General features: G+C 45.2%; 1 protein-coding gene across 3 annotated transcripts in view; it reads right to left on the reverse strand.

Moving 5' to 3' along the window:
• The window catches only part of PKMYT1 (protein kinase, membrane associated tyrosine/threonine 1), a 901925-nt gene that overhangs the window by 289701 nt on the left and 595546 nt on the right, over positions 1-16678 (reverse strand). The gene's annotated exons all lie outside the window — the stretch shown is intronic.

A 16678-nucleotide genomic window follows, 5' to 3' on the forward strand; every position in this document is an offset into this window, starting at 1 on the left:
AGGCCCCCGGACCCCGAGCCGAGGAATCCCCCGGTTCCGAAGAACATGGAGGAATCTCTGACGCAGAAGCCAAGGGCACCGATCCCGAGGACAGAGCCGAGGTGATCCGTGCCGAGGCACCGAGAGGGAGAGTCGGCACCGAATTATCGGTTCGGCTCTCGGTCCCGGAACCAAGGATAGATCGTCGGCTCCGCGAGTCCGGGAGAGGTTCCGACGGAGTCGAGGTAAATGGTGCCGACCGAGAAAGGGACGGTTCCAGCACCAAGGGCTCTACCATCAACAAATCAGCGTCTCCCGGCTCCGATGGCTGAGCAGGTCTCGGAGGAGGATCAGATGGAGACAAGGGAAGGCCTTCGAGTCTCGACACCAACTGAGAGGAGACTGCAATAAGTTTGGACAGGGCCGTGTTCTCCATCAGCTTCTGCACCACACGGTCTACGTCGGTGTCGGAGAGGGGCCTGGAAGACCGCGTCGAAGAAATCCAAGACGGTGCCGACCTTAAGAGAGCCGGAGGTGGCAGTTCTGTCACCGGTTCCAAGACTCGAGGCTCGGTGACAGACACTAGTTCGATACTCGGCCCCAAAGTCTGTGGAACCGGTGAACGAACTTTAAAAGAACTTGGAGCCGATGACGTAGGCTCCGAAGTCTTCGACTCCTTCGAAGATTTAGAGGTCTGGTCTGACTTATCTAAAGCCTCTTGAAAGGCAGGCTTCAGAAGACCCCTGTCCATGAGCTTCCTGCGCCTATCTGTCATGACCCTTCCACTAAAGGAGTGACATATGGAGCAGTCCTCCTGAAGATGGAGAGGACCAAGACAGTAGACAGAGGAGCTATGGTTGTCTGTAACAGACATCTTCTGTCCGCACTGACATCTCTTGAAACCTGATTTAACCTTGTCAGACATGTCAAAAAGGTCACAAAAAAATAGTGAAATAACACCAATATATTAAATCTTAGCCAAAGGCCAAGAATAATGTTATGAAGAAATGAATGTAGTCAAATCTGAGAATTAGTGAGTGGGGTAGGCCCTAGGATCCTAACTTTAAACCTAAACTGTTTTAAAACACTAAAGATTTAATAAATCGGAACCGAAGACCCAAACACACAACACACACCAACAAATGTCACAATCCAATAACTTTAGATCAAAAAATTTTTAAGAAAAAAGATAAATCTTATCTGAAGTTGGCTCAGAGCTCTTCAAACGATGTGATCAGATGCAGCGGCAAACTAGGTCTGAGGTAAGGGCAGAGGGGATTGTGGGAGATAGGTTGGTCTCGAGCTTCTTCTCGATGCAGAGCTTTGCTAAGCGGCCGACTCGGAGCAGAGGATCGGCTCCGGACCCATGTGTAAGAACAAACGGCGTGATTGAACACTCTCACATCTCGAGCTTCACCTCTACCCACAATCCTTCTCTCCCAATTACCTCAGATCGAGTTTGCAGAGTAGATGTAAAAGTCATACATAAGGAAGCCTCGATGAAAACCATATCTGCTATGCCTTAAAGATCATAACTTAAAAATACATTACCCGTTCCACCAAAAGTCTTCAAAGGCCAGAGGAATGTGGAAGGGGAGTCAACGATAAATGAAAACAGACAACACTGATGGAACGTTACAGTGAATACATAAACTTAGACTCCCCAGCTACCTTAGACCTTGGAGGACTCAGGGGAAGGACATTCCTGAGCACTACTGAACCAAAGGATGCTCTTCTCCTAAACAGCAAATCCAATTTGTAATGAGTAATAAAGGTATGGAGAGAAGCCCAAGTTGCTGCTGCACTTACATCATCCATTGAAGCTCTAGACTGTGGCTACAGATGAAGAATGTGCCCTAACAGGCCTAGGCAATTTTCTTCTTATCATAGATAAAGGAAACACAATGCCTGGGCCATCTGGCTAAGGTGACCTTGCTGACTGGCTCACCAAACCTAGTGCTTAAAAAGGAGACATTTGGTCAGATTTTCTTATGTCTTTTGTCATGTGAAGGTAGAAGCGTAATTGTCTGTTAACATCTAGCAAATGCAAAATGTATTCACCTCTGTTTGAAAAAGTTTGGAAAGAATACTGGCAAATTAATAGTCTGATTGATATTAGACTATGACACTACTTTAGGTAGAAAAGTGGGATTTGTTCACAAGGAAACACTCTCTGTGAAAAATCAGATAAGGTGGTTTTGCACAATAAGGCCTGAATTTCTGAAATTCTTTTAGCAGAGGTGATTGCCACCAAAAGTAATATTTTCCATGACAAATACTTTTGATCACAGCCTGCAGATAGTTTGAAGGGAAAATGTACAATGATTTGTAACACTAGGTTTAGGTCCCAAGGTGGAGCAGGATGTTTGAAAGGAGGTTTCAGTAGAAGTGTCCCTTTTAAAAATGACTTTCAAACTATGAGAAGCCATGGGACATTCACAGGCTCATAGGATGATACTAGGCTATTGGTCCGGAGGCCCTTACAAGCCTAGACTAGAATTTTGCCCATGTTCCTACAAAGTCAGCACTTTTCCTGTCCAGCAGGGAGACAGGTGTGATCTCAGGGGTGTATTTTCTCTTTCCCATTCAGTCGTCCAGGTTCCTCTTAAAGAGGGCCAGAGTGGTACTCTGCTTGACATGGAAAGGGAGTCTATTCCACAGATGGGGGAGTCTTTGGGACACAAATCTATCCCGCCAACATGTTCTATTAATGTCACAGACCAGGTTGAGGCCTTGCGTGTGGGTTGCTTGAGTGGAGTTTGACTTTTGGATATGCAGCGACTCCATCAAGGCTGGGTCTGAGATGGCCTTGAACGCCAGACACAGGTCACCTCTGAGCAGTCTGTATGAGACCGAGTAGAGGGACAGGACTTTTAGCCTACCTGTATAGGATAAGTGTTTGAGACCCTAGATTTTCCTGTTCAGGAACTTCTGTGGTCTCTCCAGCTGCTGCTGCATGTGCTTGGCAAGGTACATGCTGAAGGGGGCATTGTCCTCTATACTGGATCTGATAGGGGAGGAGTATAGGGATGTTATGACCACCTTGTTTCTCAATGAAATACTCTTACTTATGAGGTAGGCCATGTAGAAAGCAGTCAGTACAACTGAGGCAATGTGGTGGTCAAAAGTCAGGATGCTATCAACCTGGGTGCCCAAGTCCCTCACTACTGATTGTGTGCTTAGTACGTTCTTATTAATGTGATAATTACTGGGGATGCCATTTTGCCCAAAGAGAATAATGATGCATTTCTTTGCATTCAGTTTGAGGCCATGCTTCTGGCACCAGTCATTAGTTTGGGTACGGCCCTCTTGGAGGATGTTCACATCACTAGGGGCATTTAAGACAGCAACCAACTTGCAGTCATCTGCAAACTTGGTCAGCCACAGACCACTGGTTTTGGCTTTTACCTTAGAAAAGTATATCCCAAACCGTAGAGGCCCCAAGACAAATTATTGGGGTACACCGCTCGATACAGTTCTACTACTAGAAGTGGCTTCCCCCATTTTAACAGAGTGGGATCTATCAGTGAGCCAGTTAGCTACCCATCTGGTAACATACAGGTTGATGCCTAGCTGGGAGAGTTTATCTATTATGCCAGAGTGGGTAAAAGTGTCAAAGGCTTTGGCTAGGTGAAGGTAGGTGGTGTGCACAGTCTTCACCTCGTCCATGGCTTTAGTGACCGTTTCAAAGAAGTCGACCAAGTTTAACAGGTATGATCTCCCTTTGACAAAACCTAACTGCATGGGGTCAAGCTTTTGGATGTTGCCAATGTCCTTTGTTTATAAGGTCCATGATAATGCATTCCATGGCCTTGCAAATCAGGCTAGTTAGGCTGATGAGCTTACAACTGCCTGGATCAGTGGATGCTCCAACCTTCATAGGTAGGTACTAGGCAATCGGCCCTAGGGCCCATACAAGCATAGCCAAAAAATGTACCCTGGCTTTCGCCACCCAAGAAAATTATTTTGCTGTGCCCCTGTCAAGCAGAGCCACAGAAGTGATCCCCGGGGTGAATTTCCCATTTCCCATCCAATCATCGAGATTTTTCTTGAAGAGTGCTAATGAGGAGCTCTGTTTGACATAGATAGGTAGTCTGTTCCAGAGTACGGGAAATCTCTGGGACAGGAATCTATCCCTCCAGCATGTTCTGTTTATTGTGGCGACAAGGTTTAGGTCCCTAGAACATGTAGCTCGGAGGGATTGGGATTTCTTTAAGTGGAGCATGTCCAACAGCTCTGGGTTTGACATAGCTTTGTATGTTAGGCAGAGATCGCCCCTGAGTAGGCGATATGCGATGGAGTAAAGCTGTAGTTTTTTTAGACGGTCTGCATAGGGCATCTGTTTGAGACCAGTAATCCTCTTTGTGAGGTATTTGTGTGGTCTTTCCAGTTGTTGATGTCTTGTGAGGTACATACCAAAAGGTGCATTGTACTCTATAATGGGTCTAATGAGTGATGAGTAGAGGGGAACAATGACCTCTTTTCTGGATGAGAATCCTTTTGTGATGAGATGAGCCACGTAGAAGGATTTCCTGACCACTGTGGCGATGTGATTATCAAAGGAGAGACTACTGTCCACCTGTGTCCCAAAGTCTCATCACATTTTTGGCATTAAGTAGACTACCAGCTATGTGGTAGTTCATGGGTACAGAGTTTTTACCAAAGGGGATGACAATACACTTTTTGGCATTGAGCTTCAGGCCGTGGCTTTGACACCAGTTATCTGTCTCAGTGAGGCCCTTTTGTAGTTAGTCCACATCATTAGGAGTTTCAATTATGGCTCCTAGTTTGCAGTCATCTGCAAACGTTGTTAGCCAAAGACCTTCTGTGTTGGCCTGCACTTCAGAGAAGTAGATACCAAACAGGACAGGACCCAGGACTGAACCCTGTGGTACTCCACTTGTCACTGGTCTGATGTCGGATTTGGAATCCGTTGCTTTCACAGTGTGGGTTCTGTCCGTGAGCCAGTTGGCAACCCATCTTGTGACATAGGGATTTTACCTAGTTTAGTGAGCTTATCTATAATTCCAGAGTGGGGGATGGTGTCGAAAGCCTTGGCGAGATCTAGATAAGCTGTGTGAACTATTTTACCCTCATCTATGGCTTTGGTAACTGCTTCAAAGAAGTCATTCAGGTTTAGGAGACATGATCTGCCTTTTACAAATCCAAACTGAGTAGGGTCCAGAGTTTGGAGATTACCAATGTCTTTGTTTATGAGTTCCATGATGATACGTTCCCATGGCCTTGCAGACCAGGCTCGTCAGGCTAATGGGGCAGTAGTTCCCGGGGTCCGTCGTGGCTCCCCCTTTGTGGAGTGGGATAACTGTCACGGTGCGCCATTCAGTGGGTACAAAGCCTGAGGTGAGGCTATGATTGAACATGGTACTTAGGTAGGGTGCCAGTTCATTCTGTAGTTTGTGTAGAACGCAGCCTGGGATATTGTCAGGTCCCATGGATGCTGTGTTCTTGGCTTTGGAGAGTGTGTTTTTTACCTGTGCAGCCATGATTATAGGAACTCTGCATTCTTCCGGTATAGAGATGGGCCCTCTAGGGGGTGAGAGGGGGGTAAAGTTAGCACTGAACCTATCTGCTAGGATGTTGGCAATATCAGTTGGTTCTGTATATTTAGTGCCATTATGCTGCAACTCAGAGCAGATCTGAGTGTTCCATTTAGATTCTTGACATAGCTATAGAATGCTTTGTGGTTGTCTTTAGAGTCAGCAATTTTGTTTTCGTAACTAGCTTTGGAGGATTTTATGAGGGATCTCAGCTTCTTACTGAGGTTGACCAGGGAGTTCCTCCAGTCATAGGATTTTACTCTTTTTTGCAACAGTTTCTTTCTTCTGTTGTAGAGTTTATGGCAGAGGACTACCAGATTGGCTTCCTTTTTTTGGAGGATAACATCTTGGTTCTATTAGGGATAGCATGATCCATGCACTCGTGTAAGTGCTTATAAAGTGCATTTGTGTAGGATTCGGCAGTCATGCCTCTATTGTCCGTCTGCATGGGTGTCATGAAGTTTGCCACTTCTGTCTTAAGAAGTGTGAAGTTGGCTTTTGAGAAGCTTTTTACGATGGTTTCCCTAACTGGGGCTGGGGGTGGGATGTGGATGTCTAGGCTGATTAGCTTGTGGTCGGATCTGACCAACGAGGAATTGACCTCTGGTGTGGAACACCGGTTTCCCATGTTGGTAATGACCAGGTCTAGGATATTGCTGCCCCTGGTGGGGGTGTGAATAAGCTGATCCAAGGCGCTGGAATTTATGAATTCTAGAAAACGTTGAGCAAAAGAGTTGGTACATGAGTAGTTTTCCCAGTTAATGGTGGGGTAGTTGAAATCGCCCATTATTAGGGTGTTGGGTTGTACCCTAATAGTTTCCAGTGTATCAAGAAATGAGGAGTGTGAATCCTGGGGCATGGTGGGGGGGTCTGTAGCAAGCTACAATTTGGATTGTGGTCTTGCCCAGAGTTAGTTGCACTTGGATAATCTCAGATGCATTATGCTGTGCAACTAGCCTGGAGGTGTGGATATCCTTAATGAATATGGACACGCCTCCACCTTTAGTGCTTCTTTCTGGGTTAGGTGGCCGAAAGGTGTGGTATGAATAGAAGCCTGGTAATGCAGGGGTGCTCTCTGGAGCTTTGAACCAGGTCTCTGTCACTGCACAGATGTCAATGTTCTCCATTTTAAGGAGTGCCTCGAGTGAGTGCATTTTGAGGTTTAGACTTCTAGCATTGAGTAGCATTACCCTCAGATTTTGCTTGCTTGTACCTGTTACGGTGGTGAAATTGTCATTTGAACCTTGCCTAAAAAAGGCACTGTAGGGGTTGCAAGAGTCTTAGCCAGAATCCGGAATCCTAAGGGCGACAGGTGCAGGCCATCTCTGGCAAAGCATCGTGGACTGTCAGTCATGTCGTCCCAGGCAGACAAATACTGGATCCCCTTAGAATGACACCAGAAGCTTAGCCAATTGTTGAAGTCAATCATTTTGCCCTTGTACTGTGATATCATTCTGGGTGATGACAGGATGCTACTCAGGGTTAGGGTCATACCTGCCTGGGATACAAGATCGGAGAGCTCCTCCATGTCTCTTTTCATGTAGTCCAGGGAGGTATGTCTCAGGTCATTCACACCAACATGGACAATGACAGTGTCATATTTGTACTTATTGTGGAGTGACCTGAGTGCATGCGTTATGTGGCAGATCCTGGCACCTGACAGGCAGCTGACAGTAACTTTCTCCTTGTTTAGTCTAGTGAGTGGAACATCAGTGTGCCTGACTATAGAGTCACCTATGACTAGAGTGTTGGGCACGTTGTTATGCCTTATGGGCTGTGGTTGAGTGGCACACTGAGTTTGTGGGCTATGTGTCACTTGGGTTGTGTTGGGGGGTGGAGTTTGCTTGCGTGTTTGCTTGCGTTTATGCTTTGGATGTCCCTGATGCTTGGGCAGGTTTTTATTGAGAGCCTCCGCGAACGTAGGTGTATGTTTTGTGTTTCTGTGCGTTTTGGTGGTGTAGGTTTTGAGGGACTATGTGATGAGTGTGGTGCGGTGCAAATGTTTACCTTCTCCTCTTGACTGTCTAGTCCAGTCTTGGGTGAAGAGAGCTTTGCTTCCAGTTTAGCTATATAAGTGCATCTCTCACAGGTTGTAGTGTTGGGTGGTAGGAGGAGAGGGTTGTCTGTGTACATGAGGCAATATCGGCATTGCCCCAAGATGCCCAGATTCATCAGGTAGACAGGAGAAATCACTGGGAGCTGACCCTTAGACATGCCTGGATAAGTGCTTATTTATTAAGTACTAAAAACTGCTTTCCACTAGACAAGTGAGGAAAGTTGAGTGCTGTAGTAATTTGCAGCTTATGTAGTGCTTACAATGAGCTCTGAACAAGTGCTGAGTTCAAAGAAACAGATTTGAGTGCTGAAACTAGAAAACTGGCTAGTTATAAGAAAAAAAAAACTAAGCTAGAAGGCTTCCCTCCAACATGACAGCGGCAGCCTGTCCTCCATTCTGCCGGGACAAAGCTGATGCTCAAGCTTTGGTTGAATAGGGTGCCTACTGGATAAGAGAGCTCATGCCAGAGTTCCTGTAGGATACAGCTAGGGATGCTGTTGGGTCCCATGGAGACTATTTTTTGCCTTTGAGAGGGCATTAAAGACCTGCTCCCTGCTGATGAGAGGAGGGGGGCAGGTGCTGGGGATGTCTTGGTTTACTGATGGGCAGACAGGGGGGGGTGAGGTTTTACTGAACCTGTCTGCCAGCAGGTTGGCTATATCTATGGCATTTGTGCACGTGGTGTTATTTACCACCAGTTCAGAGCAGATTTGGGTGTTACCTTTGAGATTGCGGACATATGTGAAGAAGGCCTTGTGATTGCCCTTAGTGGATGTGGCCAACTTGGACTCGAAGTTAGCCTTAGAGGATTTCACCAGTGATCTTATTTGCTTGTTCAGACAAAGGAGATATTGCTTCCAACTTGGCACCTGCTTCTTCTTGGTCCTGGACAGCAATTTTTTCCTTTTATTATAGAGTTTGATTATTGCTGTCTACCAGACAGGTTTACTCTTCCTTGAGGAAGATGATTTGGTCCCATCAGGTACTGCTGAGTCCATACAGCTATGTAGGTGCTCATACAGTTTTTTGGTGTAGCTTGGACATCAGTGCTAGTTCCAGCTGAAGGGACGGTGGCTGCGAAGTTGCCTATACCTACTCTCAGGAGATTGTAGTCAGCGTTGTAAAAGTTTTTTTGTTTGACCCTGACAAGGGGGGGGGGGGTGACTTTGAAACTGACTGCGTTATGGTCAGATCTTACCAAGGAGGATGGCACTGTAGGGCTACTCATGTTGGTTAGGACCAGGTCCAGGATATTTTCACCTCTTGTGGGGGTGTTGACCAACTGATCCAATGCATTGGCAAAGTCGAGGAATCTCTGGGCATTCATGTTTGGGCTAGAATAGGTTTTCCATTCTATGGTTGGGTAGTTAAAGTCACCCGAGATCAGTGTAGAGGGTTGAATTTTGATGGATTCATGCAAGTCCAGATACTTGGAGTGGACATCCTGAGTGATGGCTGGGGGTCTGTAGCTAGCTATGATTTGAATAGGTGTTTTATCAACAGTTAACGGCACTTGGAGCGTCTCCTGTGTGTCATACCATTTGTTTAGCCTGGAACTGTATGTCTTTGATAAATACTGGAACTCCACTTCCTTTGGTTTTGTGGAATCCCATTTGGGGTCTGAAAGTATGGTAGGATGAGTAACCTGGTAAGGCTGGGGTGCTCTCCGCAGCTTTGAACCAGGTTTCAATGACTGCACAAATGTCAGCATCCTCCAGGGCAAGGAATGCTTGCAATGAGTGTAGTTTCATGCCAAGACTCCTGGCATTTAGCAGCATGACCTTTAAATTTCGTTTAGATGAATTTTTCGTGTTGGCAATTTTGTGCTCATGATTTTGCCTAAAAAGGCACTATTGGGGAGGCAAGAGCCTTTGCCAGAAGCATAAGGCCCAGAGGGACAGATGAAGGACATCTCTGGCAAAACATTGTGATCTGTCAGTCATGTCCTCCCAAGCTGTCAGGTACTGGATCCTCTTTGAATGACACCAGAAACTAACCCAATTGTTAAAAGGCAGTCATTTTCTGTTTGTACTGAGGCATCATTCTGGGTGATGGTAGTGATGATAGGACGCTGCTTAAGGCTAGGGACATAACCTGCCTGGGACAGATTCAGTGAACGATATCATGTCTCTCTTCATATAGTCCAAAGAGGTACATCTCAAGTCATTCACACCAACATGGACTATGACAGAGTCATAACAGTACCTGTTAAGAGACTTCAGTGCGCGAGTGATACGGTGGACTCTAGCACCTGACAAGCAACTTACCGTGACTTTCTCCTTGTCTAGCCTGGTGAGGGGCACACCTGTGCATCTCACAATAGTCTCTCCTATGATTAGTATGTTGGGTTTGTGTCTGGGCCTTAGAGGCGTGTGTACTATGTGAGATGCTTGGTGCTGTGGGTTGTGGTGTGTGTGTGTTTTTTTTTTTTTTGCTTCGGTGGTATCTTTTGTTTAGGTATGTTTTTGTTGAGAACCTGCATATATGTAGGAGTGTGCTGGACAGGTGCGGGTGGTTTTAGAGGTGTGGTGTTCCTAGTGTTTGCGCAGACAACCTTCTCAGTGCCAGATGTACTGGCTTGTGACTAACACAGCATGGATTTTAGTTTCTTAATGTAATTTCATTTCTTGCATACTGTGTTCCTGGTTGGTAGTAGTAGAGGGTTGTTGCTACACTGTCTCAGGATGCCTACATCAACCAGACTAGCAGGAAAAAACAGAGGAAACTGTCCATCCATGGTTGTCAGAATTTGTGGAAAAGAGTTCAGGGAAAGTAGAGTGGGTACTATCTGAGGAGAGTACTCATAGGTGTGAGAAGGACTGGAAAAAGTTAATACAGTAGCTGCAAGCAAGGGCTTTACTTACACAGAAGTGCTAGTAAGGGAAAAATGCAGCTGAAATACCTTACAAAGGGTTAAAACAGTGCAGCAGCAGTGCATGATGCACAAAAGTGCAAACACGGGGTTTAAATACCACATAAACAAAAGTAAAATAGAAACACTGGAACTGACCAGTCAACCATTGTCCCAGAGTTCTTCCAAACCATCATAGAAATTTGAAATTGCTGCTAGTTGTATTCTGATGGTAGATGGGGAAGCTCCTGCATTGAAAAGAGAAGCTAAGAAATCTAAATGATCAACATAAGTGGAAAAAGGGTCAATAACCCGTTCATGAGCCCAAAAGGTAAATTTCTTCCATTTACTTGTATACAGTCTGTGGGTGAAAACCTTATGAGAAGCAAGGAGATTTTGACATACCAGGGAAGAAAAGTCACCTGGCAACTAATGGAACTGGAGGAACCATGCTGTCAGCTTGAGGCTCAGAAGAATGTCTGGATGAATTATTCCGTCTGGATGGAAAAGAAGGTTTGGAGCTGGGTCCAGAGTCCACGGTCATCGAATCAGATAAGGCCAAAATAGGGAACCAGACTATCGAGGCCAAAAGGGAGTAATAAGGATTACTTTACTCTTAGACCAGAGTGCCTTCTGTAAGAATTTTGGGATTAGAGGTATCAGGGAAAAGGCATACAGGAGTCGGGGGGGGGGGGGGAGCAAGTGTGAAGAGCAGCATCCCTTGGTGACTTACCCAGAGGGGGAATCCGGGCAAAGTAGTTGCTGCACTTGTTGCTTAGGGGAGAGGCAACAGGTTACAGCAAGGTTGCCCCATTGACAGAAAATCTTTTCCGTCACTTTTGGATTGAGAGACCACTTGTGAGGCTGAAGAATACATCTGCTCAGTTTGTCTGCCATCACACGAACACCCAGGAATGTGTGTTGCTATCAGAAAGCGGTTGGAAGAGATCACCCACTGCCACACAGTGCTTTCCAACAAAGGGGGTAAGATTTGATTCCTCCTGGTTTACTGATGTACCAAACTACTGACATTCTCTGTTTGAACTGCAACTGTTCCCACAGGAAGAGACATTTGAAAGGCTTGCAGTGTTAAAAGCTCCGTGTTCAGTTCCAGAACACTGATACGCAAGTTGGCCTGTAAGCGGGACCAAGTACCTTGGACAGTCTTGCACAGAAAATGCTTTCCCCATCTGGGAGGCATCAGTGGTCACTGTCACTCAACCCTCTACATACAGAAGACGAAGCAGGCAGGGTAGTTTGTTGAGATGCTTTTATTACACAGAAACACATCAGGATGGATATCAGCATTATAAAATATAAACAAACGGATTTTATTGACCGACCTTACATACATGCTCATATCTTAACTACAAAATGGCAGTCAGGCTCGCACATGCTCAGTATTTATAAACTTGTGCAAGTCCTTGAATGGCTTCTTAAAGACACAGACACACACAGACACACACACACACTGATCTGCAGTCACTATGGCTTTGGGTTCTGGAAAGACAAAAAGGTGGCCCAGGAAAATTACTTTGGAATGAATTCACCAGGCTAGATCCGTTCTGCAATAATTGGTGATCAGAATTGGTCCGACATGGGCTGGTATAGTATAGACCACTGTGATGCCAGCAGCCATTGTAGAATTCTCATGTGATACCTTGCCAGCAGAACTACAGTAATTGTTGATGCCATAGAGCCTAGAGCCTGTAAAATTAGTTGAGCAGGTACTTTCTTGTTGCGGATTATTTTTCTGAACCAGAGTTATGATTTTTTTAAATCTCACTGAAGAAAAGGATGCTACAGTTGTCATATTCAGCACTCTGAGTTGGGGTCAGCTGAGATTTGTCATGATTTACAGTTATCCCTAGGTACACAGAGGTCTTGAGAATGCAATTTATTGCCGCTATCAATAGATAACTGGTTGAAGCAGTAATGAGCCAGTCATTCAAGTATGGAAATACACAGAATCCTTCCAGGTGAGCTGCTTCTACTGGCACACATTTAGTGAACACCCTGGAGACTGCAGTGAGACCAAAGGGCACTGCCCTGAACTGGTAATGACCAACTCCCAGCTAGAAGTGGAGAAACTTTCTGGAGACTTGTCCATTTTTATGTGATAATATGCATACTGAAGCTCTATTATAAGCACATCCAGTTGTCCTTTTCCAAAAAAAGAATGGACTGTACTGTGATTATCTGGAATTTTGCTCATCAAACTGATTTGGTCAACACACCAAGATCCAAAATTGGTCTCCAGTCCCCTGTCTTTTTGGCACTAAACAACCTTGAGTAAACTCCAGATCCTCTCTGGTCCAGTGGGACTTCTTTGATGACCCTCTTCTTGAGCAGTTTTTGTATTTCTAGAACTGCTGGTTCCCTCTGATTGGGTGGAACATTGGGGATGTTTTTGCATACAGGGGGATGAAGGGAAAAGGGTATGGAACAACAACTGGAAATAATCTGTTTCACCCAAGAATCCGTTATATTTAGCAAGGCATTTTGGTGCAAGGATAAGCATCCCCAGACGGCTTCCAGAGGAAGACAATCGGGACTCCTTTCAGAAACACTGGAAGGACTTACCTGGGAAGGAGTCCCTGAAGCCCTGGTTCTGTGGACCACCTCTGCCACTTGGACGGCATATCTTCCATTGTAGCTCCCCCCTCTGCTCCTGGGAGAACTGGCACCACATGTATCCTGGAAAGGCCCTTGGGATTTTTTGAATCACATCTTCCTACTACTCCTCTGATTCCTGGAAAACTATCTTTGGGTGTGTGTGTGTGTGGGGGGGTTGTACACTCAGCAAAAAGGGTCATACCATCTTTCTCACACCTGGATAATGAAACTCTTACTTTCGGGCCAAACAGACAGGATCCGTCACAAGGAGCATTGATGAATGAAGACTAACATGGCTCTACAATATCACAGATGCATCCAGGTGTGCCTCCTTATGGCTATGCCTGAACCCGCTACTCTGGTGGTCTCTTCGACAGCATGCACAATGAGTCTCGTAGACAAGTTTGACACAGACTACAGGGTTGTCAACTAGGAAGGAACTTTTTCATGGACTCCCCTCAGTAATAGCTCCTGCCAAGGTATCCAACAATTCCTTAATCAGATCCCTTTGAAGTCCGGTAAAACGTGCCAGGAAATTCAAAGACTATAAGACAAAGGTCAAAGAAGCATAAACCTGCTTCACAAACCTATCCATCGTCAAAGACTTTTTGTTGGGTGGATAGATGAACTCTCCTTAGCGAGTTCTTTTTTGTGATGGACGCTACAACCATGGCATTTACCACTAAACCTTTAGCCCACAACGGTTTGTCCTCGGGTGCGGATAAAATTTTGTCTGGTCTCCTGGGGATGGATTCAATGGTGTCCAGAGCCTTCCACACCTGCTGAGAAATCAACTAAATGAGTTTGTCAGCTGGTGGGATCTCCCAAAAGGTAGACAGGCGAGTACTGAAAGCCTGCAGGTAAACTTGATTCATCTAAGTAAGGGTTTTGGGATTTCCAGTTACCCCCATTTCAAACTTTCTAGGATATTTCCAAAGAAGAAATCACAGGGGGTGACCTAGTGGACCCCTCCCTTCATCAAAATCAGTGTCTTCCATGACTGATTCCTGTGGGTAATCAAAGTACTACTTCTTGCACTTCTGAGGAACCTCCTCAGGAGGTAGTCTAGGGAGGTATCAGATGACAGAAGCTGTATCTGAGATTCTTAAGGTTCCAATACCTGCTGCCCCAGTAGAGTCAGGTCGAATAACTGGGCATAAGGAAGGCATCTGACCAAGGAAAGGGGTCCAACCGAGTCACTGCAATAGACAAGACCTTCTCCATTGTCTCGAAAGTTGCCACCCCCCCCCCCCGAAGAGGGAAGGGAGCCCGGAACAAACTGCCTCGGAACTGTCATCACTTCCCACTCTGATACAAGCCGCCGAGACAGAAGCCAGAGATGAACTAAACCGTGCTACTGCTCCAAGGTGCAGGGAAGGCTCTGAAAAAATCGGAGTCAACACCTGCCCCTTGGAGCCGACAGGGCAGATAACAGCCTCCAAAATCAGAAAGAAATGGAGAACTCTATAATCTGTTCCGAAGCTAGAGAGATCTCCGGAACAGATACAACCAGCACTGGATGACTCAGAGCTGTAAGTTCTAATACCTCAGAGATAGTCAAAGGAGGAGGAGTTAAAGGGGTGAATGAAGTCCATAGGGGGTCAGAGCCAAAGGTAGTCCTATAAAACGTCTCACCCATAAACTTTTATTCACCAGTTTCTCCACAATGACTTCTGTAAGACTTCTGGTGGAATGGACTGACAGAGGGAGGTGATTTTGGCCTTTGTAGAAAAACTTCAGGTAACCCATCCACAAAAGGATCAATAGATGGGGAATAACTAGTTCTGGGTAAAACCTTTTTTTGCACATTATCCATACTCCTCGCCGATGTAGTCTGCGTCGAGGAAGAGCCAGGAACCAAAATTTTTTGTGCTGAAGCCTTCAGTGTCAAAACTTCTGAAAGAGGCATAGTAGTCAGTGCTGAAGATTTTCTCGGTACTGAATTCTTAGAATCACAGTCCATGTGTTCCTGAACTTTTAGGAAACAAGGATCTAGGTTTCTTTGAAGTTGGTGCCAACAAACTTCTCTTTTTGCACTTCTCCAAAAAGCACGATGGAGGATGGAAAACATCCTTTTTACTCTTCCTGAGCAGATATGGCCTCTCCAAGAGTGGAAGGAATCAAACCTTTCAGGATTAATTTGCTTTTTCTTTCAACAAGAGCCCTATGGGTAAAGCCACGGCATATAACACAAGCTTCCTGTAACTATAGAGAACCCAAAACAAAACGCACACCAAGTGCAAATCCAAAAGAGGGACCTTATGGATGCACTTCTGTTATTTGTTAAAGCCCGAAGGAGCCTTAGTCTTCTCAGCCATAATAAAAGGGGCTGGAAAAACCACACTCGCAGCAAATTAGTTTTCTAGTTTATGTTTTGTATCTTGAGGAAAGTAGTGTTTTTTCCCCCACCCCCTGGGAAAGGGAAGAAAGAAAGCGAGAAAGAAACTATCACTGACGATAGTAAAGGAGTAAATTGAACGTATTCAGAAAGTAGGGCATCAACAATAATAGCAGACAGTACACAGGTGTTTACAGAAAAGTGAAAGCGATTACAAAATAGAGGGGTAGAGGAACAGCAAAAAGGACGATAGAGTTTAAACAAGGTAACAACCATAGAAAAAAGGAAGAAACGTTTTAGAAATTTATCCAAAAGGAGAACTTAACTTGAGAGCTATGGAGAACGTATGTCTTGAAAAGTGGTAAATGATATCAGAGGTACTTGGGAGAGAAGGATTGTGGGTAGAGGTGAAGCTGAAATGTTTTTGGCCTGCGCGAGCTGCAGTAACGGCAGAGTCAGTTCAGATATCGGAACCGAACCCATATGTCAAGGATTAATGAAAACTGACATCAGATTACAGTATTCTCTTTGCAAAAGTCTATAAATGCAGCCATACTAAAGCAGGCCTTCACAGTGTGCATACAGTTTCAGTGAATGCACATTCAGTGAAAATAACCTTCAGTCAAGAATACTGATAAGAACAGAATTACAGCATAAGAACAAACGGATCTTACAAGGCTTGGGAACCAAGGCCTGTAGATTCCCAAAGATGGGAGGAGGAAAGAAAATGGCCCAGGAGCCTCTGGAGAATGATCATAGTGAAGCCTGTTGTGGATTTATACAAGGCACCCCCCACTTATAGTGCTTCTTAAAGGTATGGACAGGGGACCAAGTTGCTGCCTCTAGAATACTTCTATAACTTACTCCTTTTCAGTAAGACACTGAAGAGAAGGCCCTAGTGGAATGAGCCTTTACCTTGTCTGGATTCACCTTATCACAGTGGGTATAACAAAAAACAATGCAAAAGACATGCATCTGGAGTGTTTCTCTCCAGGCCTCAACTGAAAATTGTCTCGTTCCAAGTCAGACTTCCCCGGTTAACAAATGTTAAATAAAAAAGAACTAATGTATAATGGTTTGCTTAGAGATAGGCTGACCCTTCTCTGCCCCTGTGTAGGAAAGGTTTCCAGCTTTCCTGAAGGGTTTCATTCTGTCAGTGTAATACCAGAGGTGCTGATGCACATACAAGATATGAAGTATCCTCTCTTCTTTATTCTTAGGTTCTGGGAAGAACACAGGAAGGTCAACAGTCTGACAAAGTGAATTTTGAGACCACTTTC

The sequence above is a fragment of the Protopterus annectens genome, chromosome 10.part0, assembly GCF_019279795.1.
Source record: "Protopterus annectens isolate FY-2018-M chromosome 10.part0, PAN1.0, whole genome shotgun sequence".
NCBI classification, from domain to species: Eukaryota; Metazoa; Chordata; order Ceratodontiformes; family Protopteridae; genus Protopterus; species Protopterus annectens.